This window comes from Vulpes lagopus, chromosome 11, assembly GCF_018345385.1.
Source record: "Vulpes lagopus strain Blue_001 chromosome 11, ASM1834538v1, whole genome shotgun sequence".
In the NCBI taxonomy this organism is placed as follows: Eukaryota; Metazoa; Chordata; class Mammalia; order Carnivora; family Canidae; genus Vulpes; species Vulpes lagopus.
The window spans coordinates 71,036,865-71,064,171 of NC_054834.1; the positions used below are offsets into that span (position 1 = coordinate 71,036,865).

Below are 27,307 nucleotides of genomic sequence, written 5' to 3' on the forward strand. Positions count from 1 at the left end.
CCGTCTGGCTGTGTCCCTCATGAAGTGTCTCTTCACGTCTTCTGTTCATGTTTTAACTGAATTGGTTGGCACTTTACCGTTAAGTTTTGGGAGTTTTTTCCATGAGAGCCTCTAGTCCTTTGTTAGCTGTGTGGTTTGCAAGCATGTCTCCCCATCTCTGATTTCTATTTTCATCCTTGTAATGGGTCTTTCACAGATAGAGGCTTGTCCAGTTTATCTGTTTTCCTCTGTGTGGCTTGAATACCTGATATTCAGTCTGAGAACTCGTCGCCTCATCCTAGATCCAGAAGATTTTCCTCCTATGAGAAAATGTTGTTTTTCTGAAAATTTGATAGTTTCACATTTTATATTTACATTGCTGATCCATTTTGAATTATTTTTGTGTAACTAAGGTATGGTCATGATTTTGCTTATTGATGTCTAGTTACTTCACCACCATTTGTGAGAAGGCTGTCCTTCCTCCACTCAATTCTTTCTAGACCTTTGTCCAGAATGAGTTGGGCATGTCTGTGGGTCTGTTTCTGGGCTCTCCACTGAGTTCTGGTGATCTGCGTGGCCATCCTTCCACCAGAACCACACAGCCTGATCACTGTCACTGCACAGTAAGTCTTGAAATTAGGCAGATGGACTCCTCTCACTTGATTCCTCTTCAGGTTTGTTTTAGTTATTCTAGTTCCTTTGCCTTTCCATATGTTTTAAAATAATACTGTCTCTATCTACAAAAACAAAACAAAACAAAAACAAAAAACAAACCCCAAACCAAAAAAACCCCACCAGCTTGCTGAGCTTTTGTTTGGAATTGTATTCTACCTTGGGAAGAGTGACATCTTGACTATGTTGAGTTATCCAATCCATGAATGTGGTATGTCTCTCCACTTCTTTAGATCTTCTCTGATTTCTTTCCTCAGTTTTGTGTAGGTTTCAGCACACAAGTCTTGTACGTGTTCTGTTAGATTTACACTTCAGTATTTCATTAGTTTCGAGCATTTATAGATGGTGTTGTATTTTAAATTTTGGTGTTCATGGCTAGCATATGGGAATGCAGTTGACATTTATATGTTGACTATATCTTGGGACTTCATTCAACTCACTTTTTATTTTTAGGAGGTTTTTCTTTGTAGATTCCCTGGGGTTTTCTACAGGGATGTCATCTACAAATGGGGACAGTTTTATTTCTTTCTTCCCAATCTGCTTGCTTTTTATTTCCTTTTCTTGCCTTGTTGCATTTCATAGAAGGTCTACCACTAAGTTCAGTAAGAGTGATGAGAGCAAACGTCCTTGCTTTTGCAGACAGCACTTTATCAAGCTGAAGAAGTTCCCCTCCTCCTATTTTGGGGAGAGTTTGTTATAGATGGATGTTGAAATTTGTCATAGGCTTTTCTACATTGATTGATAGGATTGTGTGATTTTTCTTCTTTAGCCTGTTGATAGAGTGTATTATATAGATTGATTTTTTAAAAAGATTATTTGAGAGAGAGAGAGTGCACACATGCACATGAATGCATGAGTGGGGGGTGGGGCAGAGTGAGAGAATCCTCAAGCAGACTGCCTGCTGAGCATGGAACCCAACGGAGGGCTTGTTCTCAGGATCCTGAGATCATGACCTGAGCTGAAATTAAGAGTTGGACTGAGCTACCCAGGCATCCCATAGATGGGTTAAAAAAAAAAAAAATATATATATATATATATATATATATATATATATATAACACTAGCCTTGCATTCCTGGAATAAACCCCAACTGGTCATGGAATATAATTCTTTTCATATATTGCTGATTGCTGTTTGATCAAATTTTAAGATTTTTTAAATAAAGATTTTATTTATTTATTCATGAGAGACAGAGAGAGAGAGGCAGAGGCATAGGCAGAGAGAGAAGCAGGCTCCATGCAGGAAGCCTGATGTGGGACTTGATCCTGGGACTCCAGGACCATGCTCTGGGCCGAAGGCAGGCACTAAACCACTGAGCCATCTAGGAATCCCCCAAATTTTAAGATTTTTATTTTGTTATTCGTAAGGGATATTAACCTATGGTTTTCTTTTGTATTCTCTTTATAGGAGTTCAGTATCAGGGTAGTACTTGTTCCATAAAATATATTGGAAAGTATTTTCTCCTATTCTGTTTTCTGCAAGAGAGTGTGTAGAATTTATATTAATTCTTCACAGAATTTACTAATGAAATCATTTGGAGATTTGTTTTTTTTCCCCAAAATGGAGAGCTTCAAAATTAAGAATTCGATTTTCTTTATAGTTATAAGAGCTATTCAAATTACCTGTTTCATTTTGGTTGAGTTGAGATGGTTTGTATTTCTTTAAGAATTGGTTTATTTTGTCTGCATTGTCAAATTTATGTGTGTAGAGCTATTCATAGTACTCCTTTGCTATCTTTTTGATAATAAAGACTGCAGGGTCTGTAATGGTCTTCATTTCATTTTTGGTATTGGTAATTTGTGTCTGTTTTTTCCTTCTTCAGTTTGCTAGAGTTTTGTCAATTTTATTTTTAAAAAATATTTTATACATTTATTCATGAGAGACAGAGAGAGAGAGAGAGAGAGAGAGAGAGAGAGAGAGAGGCAGAGACACAGGCAGAGGGAGAAGCAGGCTCCATGCAGGGAGCCCAATGCAGGACTCGATCCTGGATTTCCAGGATCACACCCTGGGCTGAAGGCAGCGCTAAACCGCTGAGCCACTGGGCTGCCCGAGTTTTGTCAATTTTATTGATTTTTTTTTTTTTTAAATAAAGAATCAGGTCATTGTTTCATTGTTTTTCTCTATTTTTCTGTTTTCGGTTTTATGTCTTCCCCAGTCTTATGATTATTATTTCCTTCCTTTTGCTTACTTGCTTTGGATTTATTTTCCTCTCCTTTTGCTCACTTCTTGAGATACGTCCTTAGAATTTGATTTGAGATTATTCCTTTATTTCTGATGTATGCATTTAGTGCAATAAATATTTGTCTTATCACTGCTTTAGCTGTGTGCCACAAAATTCGGTATGCTTTGCTTTTTTGTTTTCATTCAGTTTCATGTATTTACAAAATTTTCCTTTGTAACGTTAATGTATGGATTATTGAGAAGTATGCTTTTTTAGTTTTAAAATATTTAGAGATTTCTGTTACCTTTCAGTTATGGATTTCTAATTTGAATCTGTTGTGGTGAGAGAACACATTATGTATGATTTCACTTTTAAATGTGTTGAGGTTATTTTGTGGCCTAGGTTATGATCTGTATTGGTATATGTTGATGAGCACTTTGGAAAGAGTGTAAATTCTGCTGTTATTGAGTGGAACGTTCTATGGATATCACTTAGAATCTGTTGATTGATTGCTTCCACATCCTTGGTGGCTTTTCTGTCTAGTTGTTAGTTGTTGTTGAAATGGGGGTATTGAAATTTACAACTGTAGTTGGGGATTTGTCTCTTTTTCCTTTCAGTTCTATGCATTTTTGCTTTACACATTTTCCTCCTCTGTTGTTTGGTGCGTATGCATTTAAGGTTGCCATTATTCTTGTTGGATTGACCTTTTGTCACTATATAATGTTCCTCTTTGTGGTAAGTTTCTTTGTTCTGAAGTCTGCTTTATCTAGTGTCAATATAGTTATGCCTACCTTCCTGTGGTTAATGTTTGCATATCTTTTTTCATCCTGATTATGTTACTATTTGAAGTGAATTTTTGTAGACCTCATATAATTGAGTCTTTTAAAATCTTTTTAGTCCATTTGACCAATCCCTGTCTTTTAATTGGCATATTTTGACCATTTAGCTTTAATGCAATAATTGATATGTTAAGGCTTATGTCTACCATTTTGTTTTGTTTGTTTTCTCTGTTTTTCATATCTGTTATCTTTTTTCTACCTTTTTGTGGGTTATTTGACTATTTTCAGAATTCCACTTGGATTTATCTGTAATTGTTTTTGAGCTTTCTATAGCTTTCTTAGTTGTTGCTCTAGGCTTTATATTCTGTACACATAACTTTACCACCATCTACTGTGATACAAGCTTGAGTGAAACATATAAACCTTACTTTTATGTCCTTTTACCCATCCCCACTTAATAATATAACTGTCTTAAATATTGCATTGTAGTTTTTGCTTCAATTGTTAACCATTATTTAGGAAACTTGAGAAAAGGAAAGCCTATCGTATTTACTCATATTTTAGCTTACTGTGTTCCTTTTTTACTTCCCAGTGTTCCAAGGTTCCTTCTTTTATTGTTTCTGTTTAAAAAGCTTTCTTTAGGCATTCTTTTAGGATGGGTTGCTGATGGCAAATTCTCTTGGTTTCCTTTCATCTGAGAAGGTCTTGATTTTCTGTTTATTCTTACAGGATGTTTTTACTGGATATAGAATTTTAGACTGATAATTCTTCTCTTTCATTACTCCAAATATATTGTGTGTAGCCTCCAGTTGTTTCCCCAATATACATAAGGTATCATTTTTTACTGTCTGCTTTTTTCTTTGTTATTAGGTTTCAGAAGTTTAATTATGATGTATCTTTGTGTGAATTTCCTTGGTTTATTCCATTTGGGGTTCGTTAAACTTTATGGAATCTGTAGGTTTATGTATCTTGCCAAATTTGGGATGTTTTCAGCTGTTAACTTTTTGAGTATTTTTTCAAGTCTGCCCCCCAGCCCCCCTTCGGGGATTCTGATGAGGTTATAGGTACACTGGTCCCTGAGGCTCTGTTTAGTTTTTAATATTTAGTCTGTTTTCTCTCTTGTGCAATTTAGGTAATTTCTATTGGTCCATCTTCCAAGTCATAGGTTATTTCCATCCCCTCCCTGCTGTTGAGTCCATCCATTGAGCTGCTTGGTTCCTACTGCATTTTTCATTTCTAACATTTTTACCTGGTTCTTTTTTTTTTTTTTAAGATTTTATTTATTTATTCACAAGAGACCACAGAGAGAGGCAGAGACATAGGCAGAGGTAGAAGCAGACTCCTTGTGGGGAGCCTGATGCGGGAGTTGATCCCAGGACCCTGGGATCACCCCCTGAGCCAAAGGCAGATGCTCAACCACTGAGCTACCCAGGCACCCCTCTTCTTGGTTCTTATTAGTCTCTACTTCTTTGCTGAGATTTTGTTTGTTTGATGAAACTTTTTTCATCTGTTTCTAGTATATCCATACTTTCTTATTAAAGCTTTCTTATCATAACTGCTTTAAACTCTTTGTCAGGTAACTCTAACATCTTAGTGTCAGCCGTTGGCTGTCCTTGTCCTGTCTGACTTGTTCTATTTGAGGTCTCCCTGGTTCTTGGACCAATGAATGATTTTCAGTGGAAATGTGTACATTTTCACATGCTGTATGACTATGGGTCTTGAACCTCTATTTCAGTTAGTGTTCTCTGACGCCGTTCTTGCAGCGGAGGAGGGGTGCTGCTCCATCACTGCCAAGTGGGTACAGAAGTCTAGTTCCCTAGTTGGCCTCTGTTGATATTTCAGTGAGGCTCCTGGTTATTGCTATAGCATTTGGGACTTCTGCTCCTTATGTGGTCCCCACCAATATCATTTCAGTTGGTGATGCAGAAAAGTCCTGACTCTCCATCAGCAATTTCCTGACCCCAGTGCAGTGGGGTAAGGGAGGGGTGGAAACCCAGGCTCCCCTAGGTGCCTGTGCCAATACAGTGGAATGCAAGGAGGATTTATTACCCCCCTTCGGGGAAGAAGATCCCAGCTCCTTACTTTGGCTTATCTGACATCACCCCCATGGGGGTTTGGGGTGCCTATTACAGCTACACAGTCTGGAAGTCTCGGCTCCCTGCTCAGCCTTTGCTGCTGTCAGTCTGAGTGGGTGCCAGTTTATCTGTGGTGTCTGTTCAGTGGTTATCGTCTAAACACATTGTCTCATTAGGCTGCCACTTTCCTGGTCCCTTGGCTAAAGAACAGTTGTTCATGGTTGCCTTTTGTGTGCTTCTACTGGTGTGTATGGGTTTCTGGCTCTTTAGCTAGCTCCATGTCTGGGATAAATAAGGCAGAACCCAACCCAGAGAGCTGACCACCGTGCCTTTTGTTGGGTCCCCCAGTCCCTTGCCCATCTTCCTCCTTCTCTCCCCCTTCAGAGTCTTATGTTTGTTTTCTGTACAGCATCTTGGTGTTTTAATTACACTTTGTGGGAAGCATAGGGAAAAGTACACCTATACCATCTTTCTGGAAGCCTAAGTGGAGTGCCTGGTTTTTAGCTTAGAGATATCAGGAACCACTTGGGGTTTTAACATCCTGCCTCATGACAGCTTCTGTTTGATCATATTCTGTCTTATTGTTTTTCCCAGCTCTGGAAGGCCCTCCAGTGTCCGTGCCTTGGCCCACTGGAGCACGGACAGTTCCTGTTCTAAGAAGCTTTTCTACAGGGCCCAATCCACGAACGCCTCTGGTGAGTTAGCGCATTTTCTCCTTGTCTTTTCACCTGCAAGCCAGTCACCGCTGTCATGGGGTAGACTACCTCACCCCTTTTGCACCATGGCTGGAAGATGGTCAGTGTCTTGCAGCCCAGGCTCCTATTTTTGTGTTAGGATGGGTAGAGGATAAGTGGAGTTGTCCTCAATGCTGGGGATAAAAAGCCTGCCCCCTGGTCACCAGCTGATGGGACTTTGAGGGGACATAACAGGACCACAGCTTCAGATCCCCGGCTTTGCCTTTTCCTCTCTGCTGTTGAGCCCATTGCTGGGCCCAGGCAGTATGGCTGAGTGTTGATGGTGAACGAGGGCAGTGCTATGAGTGTCTCTGCACCATGGACCGGGGGACCCCCTTTGTGCCTGGGGGCAGTGAACGATGGAGGGAATCCCATGATTTGTGTTTCTGCAGAGTCGAGACATGCCCTGAGCTCATTGTGTAGTCCACTGAGGAAGGTATGGGAGTCCAAACCCCTTTGGACAAGTTTCTCAAACTTCTCTTTTTTAATTGTCTGAGAAGACATTTTAGACATTTTTTTCTGACTATGAACCCCAGTGAAATGTTAATCCTACAAAATGCTGTATATCTGGTCTTCTGCATCTATATCTTTCATTTAAAAACCCTAAGATCTCTTTGACCCTCTAGGCTCCCTGTGGGAAGGCGTGTCCTGGGCATATAGATATGGCAGGCAAGAGCCCAGGGCCAGAGCCCTGCCCTGCTGGTCAGCACCAGCTTTGCGGGTGGGGGTGGGGGTGGACTCTCAGTCCTGCCTGGAATCCAGTCTGACCTTCTCATTCTCCTGTCCAGGACTTCCACGCTATTCTCTGCATGCTCTGAGCTGCGTCACCCCTCTCCCCTGGGGGAAGATGGGCGTTCTCCTGACTGGGGTTACTGGGGGGGGGGGTCCGTGGAGGAACGGGCCAGCCCCAGCTGTCCTGGCTGAGTAGGCAGAACCAGGATTCCCCTCCCTCTCTCTCTCTCGCCGATGCCCGATGCTGTTCCCTTGTTGGGAACCACCTGGCTTTGAACCCTGGCCTGCAAACAGTAGCTGCTCATTCACTGTTCTTGCCTTGGGGAGCGTTGGCCTCAGCCCAGCTGAGCCGTGTTGGTTCATGACCAGGGTGAGCATCTTTGAGCTTCAGCTCAAGGCCTTCTTACTTCTGTGTTTCTTTGTGAGAAAAGGACACGTGGCCAGCTGATTGGAGCTCTGGCCCATCACCATTCGGGGTCTGTGATTGTGGGCTGCCCTGTTGGACATTTCTCTAGAAATCCTTTGTCAGGGCCGGACCTTGAGTTTGTTCTTAGGGAACTTCTGTTGGTTCCCTGATGGTGGGGAGCACTTGAAGTCAGAGTATCCGCCCCTGCGATGGTGGTCATTGCCACACAAGGGGAAAGAAGAAGAAGAGCTTGTTGGGGCTCCTCAGGAAGGCTAGGAGTGGATCTGCAGTGACGGTTGGCCATCTCTAGGATATGGGGGTGGCTGTTCACTGAGAGACTAGCCCAAAACGAGCATCCCAGGGCCTCTTGGCTGGAGGAAGGACGGATGGAGTCCCTTATGCCATGGACAGAGAGGGCTTGCCATCACTGGGACACCGCCCTTCTGCGGGTCAGGCTGTGCTGGGTCTCGGACTGGAGGCAGAGCAGGGACAGAATTATTGGTCAGGCTCCTTCCCTCCCACCCGGGGCCCCCTCAGTTGCCCATCCTGCATCCTCCCATCCTGCAGTTCTGCCTCATTGGAAGCCACAAAGGGACCCTGCTCCTCAGTGGTCTTCTGATGGCCTGAGGGCACCTGACGCCCCCCATGCCTGGGCTGCTTGGGCTCAGCAGCATCTGCATGGAGACATTTATCACCTCATAAACCTGCATGGATTCTGGGCTTCAGACTTTTGTCTGTGATCACCTCCTGCCGCCGCGCAGAAAGAATGGGACATTACCCTTGAGTAGCAATTTACTTAGTAGCCAGGATGTCACGTAATTAGTGGCAGAGGGGTTCCACTTCAGAGTGACAATTAATTTACTTTCTATTGCGAATTCTCACAGCCAATTCAAGGCGTTAGTTTATGAATTCAAGGATTTGGTTTGCCTCAAGTGTTCTTTGTTATTGCCTCAAATTATCCTTCCTGCTTGTGGGTGTAATCAGACAACCCCTAGTGATTAATCAGATGGCAGAGAGAGGGTTTCTGATGCTCCAGGTGATCTGTCCTGGGTGGTGAAGCAAGACATCAGGCAAGAATTGCGAGCACGGGGCTCGGGCCAGAGCTCTGTTTTCTGCAGTGATGCTCAAGTGTTTGCTCCAAAACTGGGGGCCTGGGCGTGTGGTTCTGAGTCAGGACTCAGCAACCCCTGGCTCACATGCCAAATCCTGCCCATTGTCTGCTTTTGTCAAAATGTTTTTTTTTTCTATGGTGGTAAATTACACATAACATAAAATTGACCGCTTAGCCGTGTTTAAATGCACAGCTCAGGGGCATTAAATGGATTCACACTGTTGTGCAGCTGTCCCCATTATCTGTGTCCAGAACTTTCCATCTTTCCAAACAGAAACTGTCCCTATGAGACACGAGGCAGTGCCCCCCCTACCCCTCTAGAGCCCCGGACCATCATCTCCCTGGATCTGGTGATTCTAGGGACGCTGTGTGAGTGGAACCCTGCAGTATTTGTCCTTTTGTGACTGGCTTATTTCACTCAGCCTCAGGTTCGCAAGTCTGTCTGTGCCATGGCAGGTGTGAGCGTGTCCCTCCATGATCAGGCTGAGTGACTTTCCAGTGTGTGGATGGCCCACATCTTGTCTACCCACTCATCTGTCCGTGGACACATGGGTTGCTTTCTTTCACCTTCTGGCTGTTCACATAATGCTACTCAGGGAACTGGTGCACAAATATCTGTTCAGGTCCCTGCTTTGCACCCGGAAGTGGACTGGCCGGGTCACAGGGTACTCTGCTTCACTTTAGAGGATCTACCAACCTGCTTTCCAGGGCAGCTGTACCCTTGTATTCCCTTGTACAGAAGCAATACACAAGGCTTCCAGTTTCTGCACATCCTCTCCAGCACATTTCTTGTCTTTTTACTAATAGTCATCCTAGCAGGTGTGAAGTGGTATGTCACTGTGGGTTATTTTATTTTATTTATTTTATTTTATTTTAATTTTATTTATTCATGAGAGACACAGAGAGAGAGGCAGAGACATAGGCAGAGGAAGAAGCAGGCTCCTCACAGGGAGCCTGATGTGGGACCCCATCCTTGACCCCAGGATCACGCCCTGAGCCAAAGGCAGATGCTCAACTGCTGAGCCACCCAGGCATCCCTCACTGTGGTTTGATTTGCGTTTCCCTGATGACTTGTGGTGCTGGGCATCTGTTTCTGGGCTTATTCTCCATCTGTATATCTTTGGAGAAATAGCCATTCAAGTCCTTTGCCCATTTTTGAATTGGGTTGATTTTTGTTATTAAGTTATAGGAAGACTTTATATATGATGGCTATTAATCCCTTGCTGGGTATGTGATTTGCAAATCTTTTCTCACAGTCTCCAGGTTGCCTTTTTAAATAAAGTTTTTGGGGTTTTTTTTTTTAGATTTTTAAAAAATGTATTTATTCATTAGAGACACACAGAGAGAGGCAGAAACATAGGTGGAGGGAGAAGCAGGCCCAATGTGGAACTTGATCCCAGGACCCTGGGATCACACCCTGAGCTAAAGGCAGACGCTCAACCACTGAGCCACCCGGGTGCTCCTGTAAATGAAGTTTTATTGTCACACAGCCACATCCATTCCCTTGAATCCTGTCTCGGGCTGCTTTCACCTTCCAGCAGCATCCTTGATGTGACAGACCGTGTGGTCTGCAGAGGTGAAAATACATCCTCTCTGGCTCTTTACAGAAACGTTTGCCAGCCCTGTTCTAAATGATCTGAGCACATGAGTGCTGAGAACCTGCAGTGTGTCTCTGATGGCATCCTGTGACAAGCTCACTCTCCACAAATCCCAGGGGCGTGGGTGCCCAGCATGGTGGCATCTGGTGGCTTCCTGGTCTGAAGCCCACAGGGCTTGGTTAAGTTACATGGCTTTCTTTCATCTGTGGAGTGTTGACCCTAGACTGGGGGGCTCTGTCTTGCTGGGATGCTGGGCAGGGAGGCGTTTAGGCCCCATGTCCACGGGTGCTGAAAGAACCAGACTCATGATGCAGGGCTGGGTTGGTGGTAGGGCAGAGCTGGTTCAAGGCTTTCCTCCCTGTTAGCTGTTTGTCTTCTCTGTAATGTATCTCTGCTCACAGGGTCAATGGCTCTTCACATGACTCTTGGTCATCAAGCGGTCTTGGAGGTCAGGGAACTCAGGAGCAGTGGTGCCCTGTGCTGGGCAGAGCAGCGCTTCCTGAATAGGAGGCAGGTAAACATGCCAGACCCTGCGGCCACCCACTCATCTCTGGGCACTGTGGATTCAATCCAGAAAATTTAGGAAATAGCTTTATTGAGATATAATTCACCTACCATATGGTTCCCATTTTTAAAAAAGACTTTATTTATTTATTTATCAGAGAGCAAGAACACAAGCAGAGCAGCAGGCAGAGGGAGAGGGAGAAGCAGGCTCCCCACTGAGCAGGGAGCCCAATGTGGGGACTCGATCCCAGGACCCTGAAATCATGAACTGAGCCGAAGGCAGATGCTCAACCACTGAGCCACCCAGGTGCCCCCAGTTCCCCTGTTCAAAGAGAATACCATTCAGTTCTTTTTAGCGTATTTGTGGAGTTCTGCAGTCGTCACCAAAATCAACTTTAAAATGCGTTCATCACCCTGACCCTCCCCACCCCCCTTCCTTCTGCAGCCCATTGGCAGTCACCCCCCTCCCCTGTCCCTAGCAGCCAGCAGTCTGGAAAGAAGGAGAGAATATCCCTTCCGGACATTTCACCTACGTGCAGTTGCACACTGCGTGGCCTTCTGTGTCTTCACAGTCATCCATGTTGTAGCAGTTGTCATGGCTTTGTTTCTGTTTCTTGTTGATGGGTGGACCTCACGTTCTGCCTCTGCTCATCAGCTATTCTTGCTAAAAAGTCCATGATGCATCAGGCTGCTCATACAAGCCTCACATGGATGTATGTTTTCATTTCTTCCGAGGCCATACCTAGGAAAGCTTTGCCGCGTCATGAGGCAGCTCTGGGTTTAACCTTTCAAGAAGCCTCCAGACCATTCTCCCAAGTGGGAAAACCCTTTCACCTTCTAGGCACCATCATGAGAGGGCTCCTCTTTCTCCCCATCCCTGCCAGCGCCTGTTACTGGCTGCCTCTGGTGGGTCCCTGCTGGCCTGCTGGGAGCATGGTGGTGTCTCCCTGTGGTTTCGCAGCGTGCATTTTGATCATAAGCCGCGTGTCCCCAGTGGCCTTGGCCTGGGTGGGGCAGTCTCCCTCCGGGTCTGTAAGCACCCCTCCACCCTGGAGATGCCAAAACAGAAGATACAGAAAATGAAAAACATGTTGCCAGAAAAGGAAGATCACACCTGCTTAAGATGAGCAGAGGGCTCCCCCTAAGTGCCCCTGCTGGCCCTTTACCCCCATTGGTGGCCTGTCGTGGGGATGTCCCGATGGAAACTCTCCCATTTCAGAAACGCTGTTTGGGTCTGATGCCCCAGATGGCCCACATGATGATCAAGTACTCCGCGGCAAAGAGCCAACGCTTTCCTTTGTTCGGGTAGTGTAGACATCTCAGCTTAACAGGCAGGTGGCCCCCCTCCTTGGTCCCTAGATCCTGCCCTGGGGATTAACCTGATGGACGACCGACATGTATCTGCAAACCTAAGGATGTTCAACTTGTCACAATTTAAGAGAGTGAAAAATTGGAACAAACTATGATTTCCAGAAAAGAGGAATATGGGGACTAAGGGAATCTTGGTGTCGTAATGGAACAAAACTGAAACGTCATTAGAAATGAACAGTTGGGGCAGCCCGGGTGGCTCAGCAGTTTAGCGCAGCATTCGGCCCAGGGTGTGATCCTGGAGACCCGGGATTGAGTCCCGAGTCGGGCTCCCTGTGTGGAGCCTGCTTCTCCCTCTGCCTGTGTCTCTGCCTCTCTCTTTCTCTCTCTCATGAATAAAATCTTAAAAAAAATTAAAAAAAGAAATGAACAGTTGTGCAGACCACCTGGCAGCTCTGGCGGCAGGTGATGACCAGCAAGGACAGGTGATGACCAGCAAGCACTCGGAACAGAAGCTGTAGTGTGTGTGTGGGGGGTCCACCTGAGCGAGCAGGAGGGAGCAGGGCCAGGCAGCCTTTGATGAGTGAGTGAGAGCAGGGGAGGCCCCTTCACTATTCCTCCTGCCCCCTCCCCCGCCCACAACCAGGCCTTCCTTGGCTGGCACTTGCAGGGGACCCCAGAAGCCCTGGTGCTGGGTAGACCTAGAGGTTCGGTGCAGAGACCTGGGGGGGCCTGTGTTCCTATCCACAGTGAGTGAGGGGAGCCCCAGGGCCACCTTTGGGACACCCCTCCACAGTAGAACTCTTAAGGGCCAGCTTTTCTCCTTTTCCTTCTGCTCCTATTATGAGTTTCCAGAGATTTGCAGCTGGGGGGCCCTTGGGCTTGGAGCGAGGCCATGGGGGATGCTGACTGGGAGGCCAGCCTAGTGCCACCCCGGGGGGCGTTGGGGAGGAATTGGCTGTGCACCTGTGAGGTTGTGGGGCTGTGTGCACACATGGCATCTCCATCTACAAGGCAGGGGCGATGCTGTGCCTGGGCTGCTGGCAGAGGGATCTCCGCCAGTCCCTCTGCATCTGAGCCCCAGAGAGCAGTAGGCCAGCTTGCCGTGGGCGGGGAGCCTGGCTCTGCTGGGGGCAGTGACGGGATGGATGTCTGCTGTGTCATCATGCACTTTGCAGAGTGAAGGAAAGCACGCCAGCTTGTCGCCTCTGCATCCCAGAGCCTCGGGGTCTGTATGTGGTCCTTAGATAAACGGGGAGGGGGGTGTGACTGTCCCCTCCCTAGATTCATGTCCCCTCTGGGCTTGTGTAAAGGAGGTGACCCTCAGTTACTGTGGTTCCCCCAGAGCCCAGGAACCACCAGAAGAAGCCAGAGGTGACTGTGTGGGGGGGTCGAAAGTGCCTCCCAGACCTCTCAGGTCCCAGCCCCAAGGACCTGGGCTATGACCTTATCCAGTGAAGTTTTTGCAGGTGTGATTAAGTTCAGGCTGTGGGAGATTACCCCGGATTGTCTCATTGGGCCCTTAATGAAACCATCACAGGAGGGAGGCATAGAGAAGAGGAGGAGCCCTGTGGTGCAGGAGGCAGAGATGGAGGGACGCCTGGCCCCCCAGGAGCTGCAGGAGATGAGATGGGAAGGGCCCTCCCCTAGAGCCTGTGGAGGGAGTGGGCTGAGGACACAGGGCCCAGCAGGTGCAAGCTGCTCCCCACACCGCGCACGGCCCAGGCACCACCGAGGGCAGTGAGCATCTCTGTCCTCTCAGCACCGCCTGCCCCGGACGTGCTGGCTCCTGTCTCCATGCCAGGGCCGGACCCTCCCCCCCAAATGCCCCAGAGCATTCCATGCATTCGAAGATTCCTTCCACAGACATGAGGCACACCAGCGCTGCCGCCTCTGGAGCAAGATGCTCCTCACCGCTCCCTCCTCCTGCCTTCTGTGTTCCTGCCACAGCTGCTCTCCCGTTGTCTGCCTCGGCTCAGCCACCCCGGCTCTGCACTCCTGGACCCTCACTTGTGAGCCCAGGGGGGGGCACGTCGTAGCCCCCTCCCTGTCCTGACACGGCGATGGGTGGTTCTCACTACAGCAGGTGGCAAGGGGGCAGGAGGCGGCGGGACACTCATGAGGGTGTCCTCGGGTGTGTCCCACGTCCCCAATGGCTCCGTCCCCGATGGTTCCGTCCCCGACCCTGGGCTTCGCCCCTGCTCTGTCCACACCCCTGCCGTGTTCCCATGTCCCCTGATGTGGGGGATCTCCTGTCCCACCCCACGTTGTCTGTGAAGCACCGTGGCTGCCGCGCTCCCTGGGCCTGCGTGGGTCGCAGCTGCAGCCCAGGGCATCAAGGCCGTCGTGGGAACAAGCCCACCATCCCCTGGCTTTTCCTCCGGGGCCTCCCCTCGCCCCCTCCCGCTCATTCAGACTTGGTTACCAGTGAGGCCCGGGGAGGGAAAGAAATCTCTCCAGCCCTGTCGGAGTGGAGACCCAGGGACCCAGGGAGCAGGGGCTGGTGTCTCCATCAGGGAGGCTGCCTGCTTCCACAGTTGGCTGGGTCATTCTGGAGATTGGGGAAGCCCCGTGAGGACTGAGTTTACGAGGTCTGGGGACAGGGCTGGCGTCCACCGTGCTCCTCGTGTGGCTCCCCCTGCTCATCCCAGCCGAGGACCCACCGCGTCGCCATCTCCCAGCAGTACCGGCCTGTCTGTGCCCAGTCGGCGTGTCTGCGTGTTCTCCGTGGCCCCTGCAGACGGCCCCCAGGCCGCGCACCTGCTCCTCCCCAGGGACTGAGACGACGGGAGGAAGAACTAGATCAGTTTCTCCAGAAAGGCCTTCTTCGTCCCAGGAGATGGGCTGTGTCATTTCACTCTGACTGCAGACCTGACCTGAGGACCAAGAATTCTTGCAGATTCTAAGACTGTGCCCACAAGAAATCCATTTCAGGGTGCTTGGTGGGCTCAGTTAGTGAAGCATCTGCCTTCAGCTCAGGTCATGATCTCGGGGTCCTGGGATCAAGTCTGGCATCAGGCTCCCTGCTCAGTGCGGAGTCTGCTTCTCCCTCTCTGTTTGCTCCTCCCCTTGCCCGTGTGCACATTCTCTCTCAAATAAATAAATAAATAAATAAATAAATAAATAAATAAATAAATAAATAAAATCTTTAAAAAAATCTAGCTCAGTAGGGATCTGTCTTCTTAGCCTGCTTCCCACACGATCCTGCTATGGGCCATGATGGTAGAACCCCACTTTAACCCTTACAGGTCTTTAAGACCAACCACTGGGACAAGGGAGCATTTTTATAGTTACCTTTGGTACCTATCCCTGAGCTTCCTGGCAGCCAGGGTGAAAAGGGAAAGTTGAGATAACAGAAGTCAATTGTCTGCTATTACTTCATCCAGGGAGCAGACTTTCTTTGGCACTCCAGCCTAAGGAATGTTTTTCATGTGACATGGTGTTTTCAGTTGGGGTTTTGAAGAAAAACAAAAACAAAAAAAAAAACAAGATGGTTTTCAAGTATTGTCTGACCTCAGTGAAAGCTGAGGACATACAGAAGCAGCTTTGAGGTGGACGCGAGTGGTGATGGCTCAGGTGTGTTGACTCCTTAACATTTTGGAGGGATTCAGAACTGGGGGCAGAGGGACCTTTGGGCAAGCACAAAGCTTTCCTCAACAGTGGGTTGAAGAAGAGGGAGAATCGATTTGAGCACCTCCTGTGTGACTCCATTTCTGTGAAATGTCCCAGCTGGCAGGTGTCTGGGACAGGAGTGTCAGGGGTCCTGGAGAGGCCACCCGGCCTATGTTGTCTTGGAGCTTTTACTGCGAGCCAGGGGTAGGGAAGCTTCTAGGGCTGCAGTGACCCCGGGGAGTGGGGGAGGGGGTGGCCTGCCAGCAGACTCCCAGGGTCATATGACCCAGGCTCCCTGGGGCAGGGGAGGAAAGGGCAGCCGGCCGCCGTCTCTGCTGCCTGAGATGTGTCTGGGGCCGCAGAGAGCTTCTCTGGAGCTGGGAGGGTCCGGGTGTGCACATGGAACGTGGTTCCTCTGGAAGGAAGGGGGGGCAGTAACTGGGTGCAATTATGAACCTGGTCTCCTGTGTGAGGCTGATTTCCTGAGCTCGGGGATGCAGCCTGCCGGTGAGGAGGAAGTCAGGTGAGGCTGCAAGTAAATGAAGTAATATTCCTGTGAATATGAATGTATGAGTGTCTTTCAGACGAGAAGAGCCGTGCAGCCAAACCCGGGATTTTTTCCCGGGGGTGACACTGGGCGTTAAGCAAGGATTACAGAATGGCCTGGGATGCCCTTAGACCCGGGGCCTTGGAAGTTACCCAAGCCAGCTGGTGTTCACATTTGGGGATTGTAGACTCACTCGAGGATCTGCAGAGTCTTTGTGAGAAGGTGTCCAAACAGGCGCCCGTGATCAGCGACGGTGTTTGGTGGGTTACTGCCCACACCGTGGGCTCTGATGCTGGGATGAGGGTGCCCCCAGTGTGTCTCCCTGAGCAGCTGGAGGCTGCGGCTCTGTGGGGGGACCCCAAGTAAGAACCTTGCATCCAGAGCATTTGCTGCCCAAGAGCCCCGGGGACATACCCAGCCGGGTGAGTGGATGCTGGGCTGGGACCGGTGTCTGTCCTGCCTCGGAAAGAGGGAGCTGCTGTGACTTCATAGCTCCCAGGGGAGTTTGGGAATTCCAGGAATTGTGTGTCCTAGGGTTGAGGCACTGGGTGTGTGCATACCCCCAAACACGCTCTCCCCGAGGGGGGCTCCATGACCTGGTAAAGGCCAGGCACACAGGAGGGGCCACGTGACATGGGAGGCCTGACATATGCCACGCTTTGGGTGTCCGAGCCTGAGCACCCTCTCCAGGGTCATTGCAGAGCAAATCGGTGTCTGGGTCAGCCGTGCACACAGTTCGGGGCATCTGTGCCTCCTGTTGGGTATGTCAGCCGTGTGTCCTGATTGGCCTGGCTGGAGGCCCCCCTGCACTGCCCTGTGGCTTCTGGGTGAGAACAGCCTTTGGAAGCACCCCCACGCCCCATGGCTCTGTGTACTTTACCCCCGCCTGTGGGGACCACCCTCGTGCCCCAGGGATGGGCTTGGCGTCCGGGCTCCACCCCACTGCCAGGGCTCCTTAGCAGCGTCCCCCCAGCACTGGGTGACGTGCAGACTCTCGGCCCCCGACGGCAAGTCTTATATGAAGCTTGGAGGTTTCAATTCGAAGGCCAGGCTGTGTTGTGTGTTGTCCTCCCTGCCGACAGTGGCCGAGTGCCCTTCCGTTAGGGATAGTGCCGATGGTACATCTCGCTTCCTAAAATCTCTCTCCCTGGGGACATAAAACGTCTGGCATCCCAAATGCAGGATGAGCTTTCTTTTCCATAATCTCTGGCCCGGGATATGCCAAAATGTAGTAGGCTCTTGTCTGGACTGTAGGGGCTCTGGCTCTTCCACATCATCATGTCTGGGGTCCCTGCTGGCGTCTTACGAACCCCCCACCAGACACCCTTGGCCCTTCTGCTGTGTTGGTCGCGCTGTCCCCAGAGCTCCTTCACGGCGGGCTGTGTGCTGCCGGCTGCGATGCCCGAGGCACCTGCCCAGGACTCTGCAGGGGGGAGGTGGGGGCATGCATGGGCAGGCCCTGCCTGGCAGCTGGACGTGCCCTGGGATTTGGAAAGCAGCCCTGGGGTAGGCTTTACAGGGGATTGGAGGGGTCCCCCTCCTGTCCTTGGACTTGAGCCTCTCCCAGGCCATCTCCACGTCCTCTCTGCTCTCACCTCTGCTGGGGGCTCCCTCCTTCCCTGACGGCTACTTCCCGCTTCCCGGCACATCCCACTGCCCCCCAGCGACAACAGCTTCAAGCCCTGGCCCCTCCAGGGCTCTGGCTCCCAGAGAGGTGCCACCTTGAGGATTAGCCAGAGCTGTTTGGATTTGGGAGCCAGGGATGAGCAGCACCTGGCTTGCGAGGAATCAGGCCCATGGGGTCCGGGGCAGCTGGTCCTGGCTGCTGGGATGGTCCTTTTCTGCAGTGTTCTGTTTGGTGGAATCCACACTGTCCTGCTTTTTCTTCCTCCCTCCTTCCTCCCTGTGTTGTTGTTGTTGTTGTTTTTTAATCATTACAAACTTACCACGCACCTAGGTAGTGAGCTGGTCCCCAGGAAGCGCAGGGAGGGGAGTGTGGAGTGTCCCTGTGGTTCCACACCTGGGCCTAGGAAAGTAATGCAGTTTGCCTGTTGGTCATAAGCCCGGCCAGGGATGAGAGGATCAGCCGTGGGCTCCCACCTTCTCTGAATATTTCTGCTTCTTCCCTCTTTTCCGTTTATTTCTCCCACCTGAGTGGCCATTCCACCCACGTGCACGTCCGTTCGCCTTCCATGCAAATCCTCCCTGGGTGTTTGCAGAGAAGGCAGTTAGCTAACAAGCGCGCTGAATGCTCCTGGAATGGATTCAGTCATGTTTAATTAGACACACAGGAGAACCCAGCCAGCACCATGTGGAGATGTGGTTCAGGTCCATCAGGTGTTTCTCCTGAGTGCACCTGTCTGCAGCCGTGTCTTTTTTTTTTTTTTTTTTAAAGATTTTTGTTTATTCATGAGAGACACAGAGAGAGAGAGGCAGAGACACAGGCCAGGGGAGAAGCAGGCTCCATCCCAGGACCCCGGGATCATGCCCTGAGCCGAAGGCAGATGCTCAACCACTGAGCTACTCAGGTGTGCCTGCAGCAATGTCTTTCAAACAGGATCGGAATTATAGGGAAATAGGAGAATCTGAATGCACCAGCGGGGTTTAAGGAAAGCACAGAAGACTGCACAGGCAGGTCCCTCTGCACCTCCCACCTCTGCAGGAGTGGCCCACGCTGGTTTGGAGAGCCCATCGGTTCCTTGCCCCTCTTGTGTTTGTGGAACTCACACGTGAGGAGACACGGAGAGTCCTAAATGGGCCGGCTCGGGGCACGAGGATAGAAGTCAGATGTGGGTCCCCCATGATGGGGCTTGGGGCTGGTGAGACCCTCGTGCTGGCGGGAGCTGCTCCCCAGCTGCCGGCCAGCTGAGGGATGGCCATCCCTCGTCCAGAATTCCAGGCATGCGTAGGGGTGACCTAGTGGGTTGGGGGAGGCAGCTTTGGCAGACCTGCCCCTTTCTGGACCTTTCCTCCTGCTGGAATGCAGACGTCATCCAAAGGTTTCCCACAGCTGTTTCAGGAACCCGTGGACATCTGACAGGTGTCAGATGGGTTATCCTTAAATTTAATCCCAGCAAACAGGTATGAGAGGACCTGGTGGGAGAATTCTGTCCTAGAGGTGCAGGCCAGGCCCTCCCCAGTGGGATGGTCACCCCAGGGCCAGGGCACTGTGGGGATGCTGTGGCCGAGCTGTCCTTCCCGCCTCCCACAGGTCCATGCCACCTTTGCTGGGTCCCAGGATGGAGTAAAAAGGCTGGAAGTGAGAGATTCTGGGAGGAATGTGGGCCATGGCTGGGGCCATGACGAGGGCCAAGTCCAGGGAGGGCTGGTTTGTCCCCAGTGGGGGCCAGGGAGGCTAACCTGGAGACTCCTGGGTCAGCATCCTCTGACAGGCTGTGATTGTGGAATCCAGACGGCCCACGGCTGGTGAGAATGACAGCTGGGGTCCCAGCCAGGGTCTGGAAGATGAGGCGAGAGCCTGCAGGGTGGGCTGCACCAGTGAGAGGCCAGGACCTGGGAGGCTTCCACCTGCACCTGGCACAGACTCCGGGTTCCCGGCGGGCAGGTGGCCTCCTGGAGCAGGATTGCCAGGAGCCCTGGGGACACTGGGCCTTCCTTCCTCTGGCATCTTCCTTTTGCACCTCACTGGGACTCCATTCATGGGAAAGGGAGCAGAGTGGGGTGCAGACATGAGGCTGGCTGTCTCCTGTGCCCTTAGCTCTGTGCTCAGAGGGATGGGGTCTCATGCCCCCAGCCCGGGGTCCAGGCGTTCATCCTCTACCTGGCATCCCCGTCAGCATCCCGTGGATGGGCCAGTGGGAAGGTGGTGTTTCTAGGGCATCTGCCTCCAGCCCCCTTCCCAGGACCCTGGGCTGCATGGCTCTGTAGGTGGTAACGTGAAGCACGCCCTCGGCCTCTCCTCCGTAAGTTTGATCCAGCTTAAATGGGAGCCATCTCGAAAGGAGATCATGGCCCAGGGGAGGCCTCGGGAGTCCTGCTGTCTCCCAGCAATGCAGGGGCGGCTGGCCCAGGATGGATGCGGGGCATCTGTGCGAAGTACCCTGGCCTCTGCTGTCCTGCTGCAGCTGCTTCCGCCCGTGGGGAGGAGAGACCTCTGTGCCTCGCCACCCAGGAATTTGTCCGTGGGGACTCAGGTCCCTCCCTGCACAGCCTCGCCTCGCAGCTGTCTGGGCCGCCCAGGTGGGACACGCACCGGATCCTGTTACCTGCCTGCGGGATTCCTCCTGCAGGAGCGTCCTCTGTTCCAGGAGAAATTGCCTGCGCTTGGCCCTGGTCCTCTGGTCACCCTGGTAGCAGACGTCCCTGGGATCAGCTCCGTGCTGTTTGTTTGGACTTAACATTTTTGACAGTTATCGAAAAGCAACTTGTATTTTTATAAATTAATCCAGCCCTTAGTTTCGTCACTCTTGCCATGAAGTCTGCTTCTCAGGACGTTATGGCCGCGGACAGGACAGTCGCGTTCAGGGTCCCCGAGATTGCCCTTGGGATCGCTGATTCTCTAGAAGGTGCCATGGAACTCAGTGATGGTTCACACAGCAGAAGAATCTAGATTCAAATTGGCAGAGGTGCACGGCCGTCCAGGAGAGGCCAGGTGCCAGCGTCCAGCTGTCCGGGTTGGGTCTAATGGACGGTATATAATTCTTCCAGCAGCCAGGTGTGACAAGGTGTGTGAACTGTTGCCACCTGGGGAGGCTCACTGGAGCCTCGAGCCCAGGATTTTATTGGGGGGTGGTCACCCAGGCAGAGCTGACCTCGGCGTCCAGCCCCTCCAGAGGTTACACTGATGTCACGTGGGCTGACACCCCCCAACCACAAATCACACTGTTGGCATAAGCGATGTGATGTGGCCCAAGGCCTTGCGTGAGCAAAGACGCTGTATGGGCAGATCATTCCCAGGAGCCAGGCAGGGGCTTGGCTGTCATTGGGATGGGCCGGGTTTGGGCGGCTCAGGCCAGCCGAGTTAGCCCGCCACTGCTCCCCAGCCTGCAAGGGCCCGGGCGCCTCGTCCACGCCATGCGGGACCACGTCCTGGTGCTACCACGTATCAACTCCTCAGTTTAGGTGGTTTGTATTTCTCTTTGAGGCTCTCTTTCCTCATTGGTGATGCAGGGCTGGCTTCGGTCCCTGCCTGGCAGGGTCTTGGGAGGTTGGGTTGTTAGCAGGCGCCGAGCTCTGACGACTCCTGGAGGTTTGCTGTCTCGTTGCCGTTCCCTGCAGACAGTTGGGTTTGCCTTTGTGGACACTCTGCCCACGCACACCCGCTGCCCCGTTACCCTCATTATCTGGAGTCACCAGTGTGGGAGGAAGGGTTACTGGTGTGTCCCCCTGGTGCTGGTGGGAATGGGAGTCCTGTTTCCTCTGTCCTCACCCTAATCCCTTCTCAAGGTTTTTCTTGAAGAGCAGATGTGACCTCCTCCTCGTCCCCAGCACGGAGCCCAGGGAGGGCTTTGGCCCGCAGACTCGGGCGCTGAGTGGGGAGTCCCTAAGGGAGAGCCCAGAGGCTAGTCCTCTTTGGATTTAGTTTCTTATTTTGGAACGCACACACCACCTCCTTGAGGGTCTCCTACCAGCTCGGGTGTGTGGGGGCCCAGGCTCCCCTCATGACCTGCTCAATCCAGGGGCTGGTGGGTGCAGGAGGCCCTGGCCATGTCCCGGTCCCCATGGAGACCTGAAAGAATCACTCAGCAGGATGGGAAGGAGCCCCATCGGAGCCCTTGGGGTGACAAGTACCAGCCCTGAACACTCCACGGAGCAGATGTTGCAAAGTACAAAGGATTCCATCCAAGGGGTCAGGGAGGACTGATTGTATCTTGAGGAGAGGTCCTGACACATGAGCACCATGCAGGGCCTGGGTGGGGTCTGGGTGGGGTCTGGGTGGGGGCATGGCCAGCCCTCCCTTTCTGTTGTTACTTAAACCCAGGAGCTGGGCTCTTTGTTGGCCTTTTTTCTGCAGAGACACGTTGCCACCACTCTCCTGCGTCCCCACCGTCCGCTTAGACAGAGGTCCCTGGAACAGAGAGTGATCTGAGCCTCCTCAGTCTGTGATTTCTCCACTGACAGCCTGCGACGGCCAGGAGGCAGTTGGCAAGAGCCGGGGTGATTTGGATGAGGGACAAAGCATTTGGTCTGGGGCCATGGAGACCATTTAGTACAAAATGTCTGATGTGTCCGTTGGCTGTTTAAAAGCAAAGTGATTAATAACTCACTGATCCCATCCTCTGCAAGCAAGATGTTCCCCGAGCCCTGCAGGAGGGGGGCAGTGATGTCACATACCATGTTCACGGGCCCAGGGACCCGCGCCAGGCCCGACTGATTCCAGAGGCCGCCCCCACCCTGGGCGGCTGCTTGCTGTTCCCGTAGCCGTGGTCAGGCAACCAGATAAACCAGTGCTTGTATAAATAATCCTAATTGTGGGCCTGTCTTGTAACTCAGGGCTCCTACTCCCTTCCTAGAAGTCCCACTGAAATGTGGCGTTGGCAGAAGGCACTTGGCAGCTTCCAGAAGGTTCCTCAGTCCAGGGTGGCTGGAAGGAGTTTTGAGCTGCAGCCCCAGCCCACCCCCAAATTCATTTCTACCCGTCAGGCGATAACTCTTTCCTTTGGACTCCAGGGCTTTTCCCCAGGCTCTTTCTTATCTGCAGAACAGGGGTGGTCACTGGGCTTTCAGTAAAGCTGTGAGGTGTGCGTCCTTGGAGCACGGGGTGGTGGTGGGGGACACACGCCGCTCCTTCTGGGACCATGACTTCGTGTACGTGGTGCTTCCTTCTGCGTGGTCTCAGCGTGCCATGGTCTCGTGGGTGTCCTGTGGCTGGTGCTGGAAAGGGAGGTGTGGGGAAGAGTAATAACACCTGCGAGTCTACAGGCTGTCCGTCCTCGCAAAGATCTGGGAACCGACTTTAATCTTGATAGAAATGCTTAAGGACTATTTGTTTTCTTCAAAGCTGTTAGGGTCGTGCCTTTCTGTGGGGTGGCTCTCGGCAGGGATCTTGGTCTTGCCCACTGATGACATGTCCTCAGTGCCTGTAATGGGCCTGTCCATGTCTTAGATGCTCAGTACATATTTGTTAAGAGAGGGGCGATCGAAACATTGGGCACAGATTCACCTCTATATCTGAAAGAAAGATCTAAAAAAATAAAAAAATAGAGTAGTTGAGCCACAATGCCTCTGGGTGGTCTGGCGGAGGGTGGGTGCATGTGAGCACAGGGTGGGCGTCCTGAGTAAAGCACATGTGACAGTGGATGAGGGACAGCAACTGTCCACGCTGATGCGGGTGGCTAATGCCTGGCTGGCCTGGGGAAGGCAGTCAGTCTGGCAGCTCCTCAGGGCTCAGTGCGGAGCCACCACGGGACCCGGGAGGCCCACTCCTAGGCCTGCACCCATGAGAAAGAAAGCAGGTTCACATAGGTACATCGGGAAGAATTGAGTACACATGTATGTGAATGCTCATGGCATTATTCACAATAGCCCCAAAGTGGAAATAACCCAAATAGGCATCAAGAGGTGAGTGGATTGGGGTGCCTGGGTGGCTCAGTTGGTGGAGGGTTCAATGCTCGATTTCAGTTCAGGTCATGATCTCAGAGTTATGAGATCGAGCCCCGCATTGGGCTCTGCACTCAGCAGGAATCTGATTCTCCCTCTCCCTCTACCCCTCCCCTCCTCAAATAAAGAAATAAGTCTTTAAAAAAAAAAAGAGAGATTAATGGATGGACAGATGTGGTCCATCCATCCGAAGGAGTATCATCCACACATTAGAAGGGATAAAGTACTGTCACCTGCTACAACGTGGGTGAATCTCAGAAACAGAGGCCAAGTGAGAGAAGCCAGACGCAGAAGGTCACACGTGGCATGAAATGAAGTGCACACGTTACGTGGGGTGCACAGCATAGGCGGCCCATATGGACAACAGCCAGTGGGCGCCGTGGGGTGGAGGGGTTGGGGGAGGAGGTCAGAATGGGCAGTGACTGCTGGGGTTTCCCTTTAAGGGGATGTAGTGGTCTGCGGTTAGGAGGTGCTGGTGGCTGCACAGCACAGCTAGAAACCACTGAGCTATACATTTGAAAAACCCACAAACACCAAATGCCTCTGTACACCCATGAGAATGGCCAACATCCGGGTCACTGAGGTGCAGTGCTGAGCGGCAGCAGGACGTCTGGCTCCCTGTGGCCAGGCGCGCAGGACGAGGCAGCCTTCCTGGAGGATCCCACGGCCACACCCCATGGTATTTGCCCACAGGAATTGAGAACCTATGTCCACATGAAAACCCACACACGGAGGTTTATAGCAGCTTTCTTCACAGTTGGCAAAACTTGGTGGCTGCCGGGATGTCCTTCGGCAGGTGGATGGATAAACAAGCTGTGGGACACGCAGATAATGGGATGGCGTTCCGCACTAAAACAGAATGAGCTGTGAAGCCTTGAAAAGTCACAAAGGGAACGTGGGTGAGTTCTACTGAGTGAGAGATGCCAGTCTGGAAAGGCCACGCGCTCTGTGATGCTCTGGAAAAGGCAACGTCAGTGATTGCCAGGGTTTGGAGGTGGGGAGGGATGGACAGGAGGAGCACGGAGGGTTTTAGGGCAGGGACCCCCGCTCTGTGTGATGACAGGACAGACAGCACCGAGAGTGACCCCTGCTGTCACCTGTGACCCTGGGTGACCACAACACGTCACGTAGGCTCATTAGTTGTAAACAGATGACCCCTTCTGGTGGGGGTGCTGATAGTGGGGAGGCCGTGCCTATGGCGGGCAGGGGCATGTCAGCCTTCTCCTCAGTTTTGCTGTGATTCTAAAATCACAGCAAATTTTTTTTGTGATTCAGAAAAAATAGTCCGAAAAAACAGACCCACACACAAGAGTGCAAAGCTGTGCCTTTAGAAAGAATAATCCGTTTCGGAGTGAATTGTGTCTCTCTGCCAGGGGCTTTCCTGCCTGGCAGCCACAGGTCTGCTCGTCCTGGGCAGGGCACGCTGTCTCTGCCAGCCACAGGTGACATGTGTCTTTACTTCCAGGGCCCCTGGTGACCGACGTGCCCATAGACACGGGGGGCTGGTGCTCAGGGCAGTGGGCAGATGGTCACATCTGTCCTCTCCCTCTAGGGCAGGCTGCGACTTGGGGACTGAATTTTCTACCAAAGGCCTTGAGAGCCAGGTCACCTTTTACTGCCTCCCTGTGTCCGTGAAGTGCCTCTCTTGGGGCGTGGCTGAGGAAGGAGATGGCCGTGACCTGCTGTCACGGTGGTGGGGGACCCGCGCAGCCTGCTGCTGTCCTTGTGGTCCCATCACATCCGGGGTCTGGGCTCCAGGCTTCCCACCTGTATGCAGGGAGCTGCTTTTACATGGTGACACCGACGCACTTCTAAGTCTTGTGATTTCCCACCTGCAGGTTTTCACCAGCCTTTACGTGGCTTGGAGCCTGACTTCTGTTGTGTTTGTGTTTCAACCAGAAACACGGGGTGGAGACGTCGTCTGATTTAACGGTACTGATGCTGCAAAGTGAGAATCAAAGCTCCACGTGACAGGTGCGGGGGCTAAGGTTCAGAGAGGTCTAGGGACATTCTCGAAGTCACAGAGCGAGGGGCAGGGCCAAGACTGGATTATGGCCCTGAGGGCGAGCGACACCCCTCCTTCCACCGTCACTGATCGCTGATATGACTTTGGGTGCTTCCTCACACCCCGCCCCGAGCGCCCCACTCGCATGGTGGGCTCTGGTGCCAGCCCCTGTGCTGGCGATGCCTGGGCCCTGTGTCTGTCTGGTGGGGTGGCAGGTGGCCGAGACAGAACGGCTGGGATCCGAGGAGCTGGGCAGGTGTGCCATCATCAGTGTCGGGTGGAGTATCACAGAGAACCCTGGGCCCAGCAGGACAAGCCTGCCACAGGGTGCTGGGGCGGGGGTCAGACCCCACGGCCACAATCTCAGAGTCAGCTCTGCCTGGAAAACCCAGCCTCCGCTGGCTCTGCTTGCTCGTGGGCACCAGGCTTCTCCCTTCTGCATTTTGGGTTTCCTGCAAGGACTTTGCTGCACCCCAGTGTGGTTCTGGGGGAGGGAGGCCTGGGGCACTTTCCTCTCGGGAGCTTGGGAAGGATCACCAGAGGGAGGAAGGACCTGGCTCTCTTCTTGCTTCCTGGGGGTGCAGAGACCTCTCTTGGAAGCCCCACAAGAGGCTTGCAGTGCCACACAGGCTTCCTTGGCCGGTGTCTGGCTGGGAGAATGGGGGGCAGTTTACCTGAGGGCTGCAGGCCCCCTGCAGGTAAGGGGAGGGAGGGGGCCCCCAGGTGAGATCCTCACCAGGCCTACAGTCCCCCTGGGAAGGGTGCCCCACCGTCCACTCTACTTGCATCACCCCCGGGATTCCTAACAGCCAGGTGACAACACGAACTCACATCCCCATTTGGAGGGCTTGCTGTGAGGCTAGTGAGAGACGGCTGGACTCGTTCTGTGGGCTGTAACTCTAGAGGTCCTTAGCAGTCATTTCCCGGTGTTCAAACATGGACTTCTTCCCTCTGGAGTTCACAGCAGGGGCCTGACTCCCCACTTCGTGGCCGGGGTTCTGCTTTCAATGCCCTTTCCTCTGGCAGATTGTGGGTAGGAGATGAGGCTCACAAGGTCCTTCCCAGTTGATCAAGTGATTAATGAGACACCACGAGGGTGGCTTGGGGACCAAGCTTTTGACGGGCAGGGGCCCTGGCCTCAGGACTTATAGTCCGATTGAGGCAAGGTTAGCCGGATGTGGGGGCAGAGAGGCAGGTGGTCTGGGGGGCGGGTTGTGTGGGGGAATCTTGGCTCCTGGAACCTGTCCCCACCCCACACTCCCCGGCCTGGGAAGGTCGGGCAGTTTGCTCAGGCGCACGAGATGCTTCCGGGGCTTTGAGCACACGGTGTTGGGTAACACCAAGTTGTGAGATGAGAAAGTGCCCTCCGTTCAGTCCTGTTCTAATTTCCGGGGGAATGGGAGCTCTCTGGAAGCGAGTTTTGTTGGCTTTGCTCACCGTGTCCCCATGAACCTAAGGAGAGAAGGAGACGTGCCGAGGACACACAGTAAGTAGGAGCAGGGCAGATGCACGGATCTGCCTGAG

General features: G+C 51.8%; 1 protein-coding gene across 6 annotated transcripts in view; it reads left to right on the plus strand.

The window, feature by feature from the left end:
* Positions 1 to 27,307, plus strand: part of SHANK2 (SH3 and multiple ankyrin repeat domains 2) — a 509,567-nt gene that overhangs the window by 23,941 nt on the left and 458,319 nt on the right. For 5 of the 6 annotated variants that reach the window (XM_041774021.1, XM_041774024.1, XM_041774026.1 and 2 more), the window contains exon 2: positions 6,261 to 6,361. The gene's annotated coding sequence lies outside the window, so the exon portion shown is untranslated. Of the gene's footprint in view, positions 1 to 6,260; positions 6,362 to 25,616; positions 25,753 to 27,307 lie in introns of all 6 variants that reach the window. The other variant, XM_041774022.1, reaches the window with a different exon arrangement.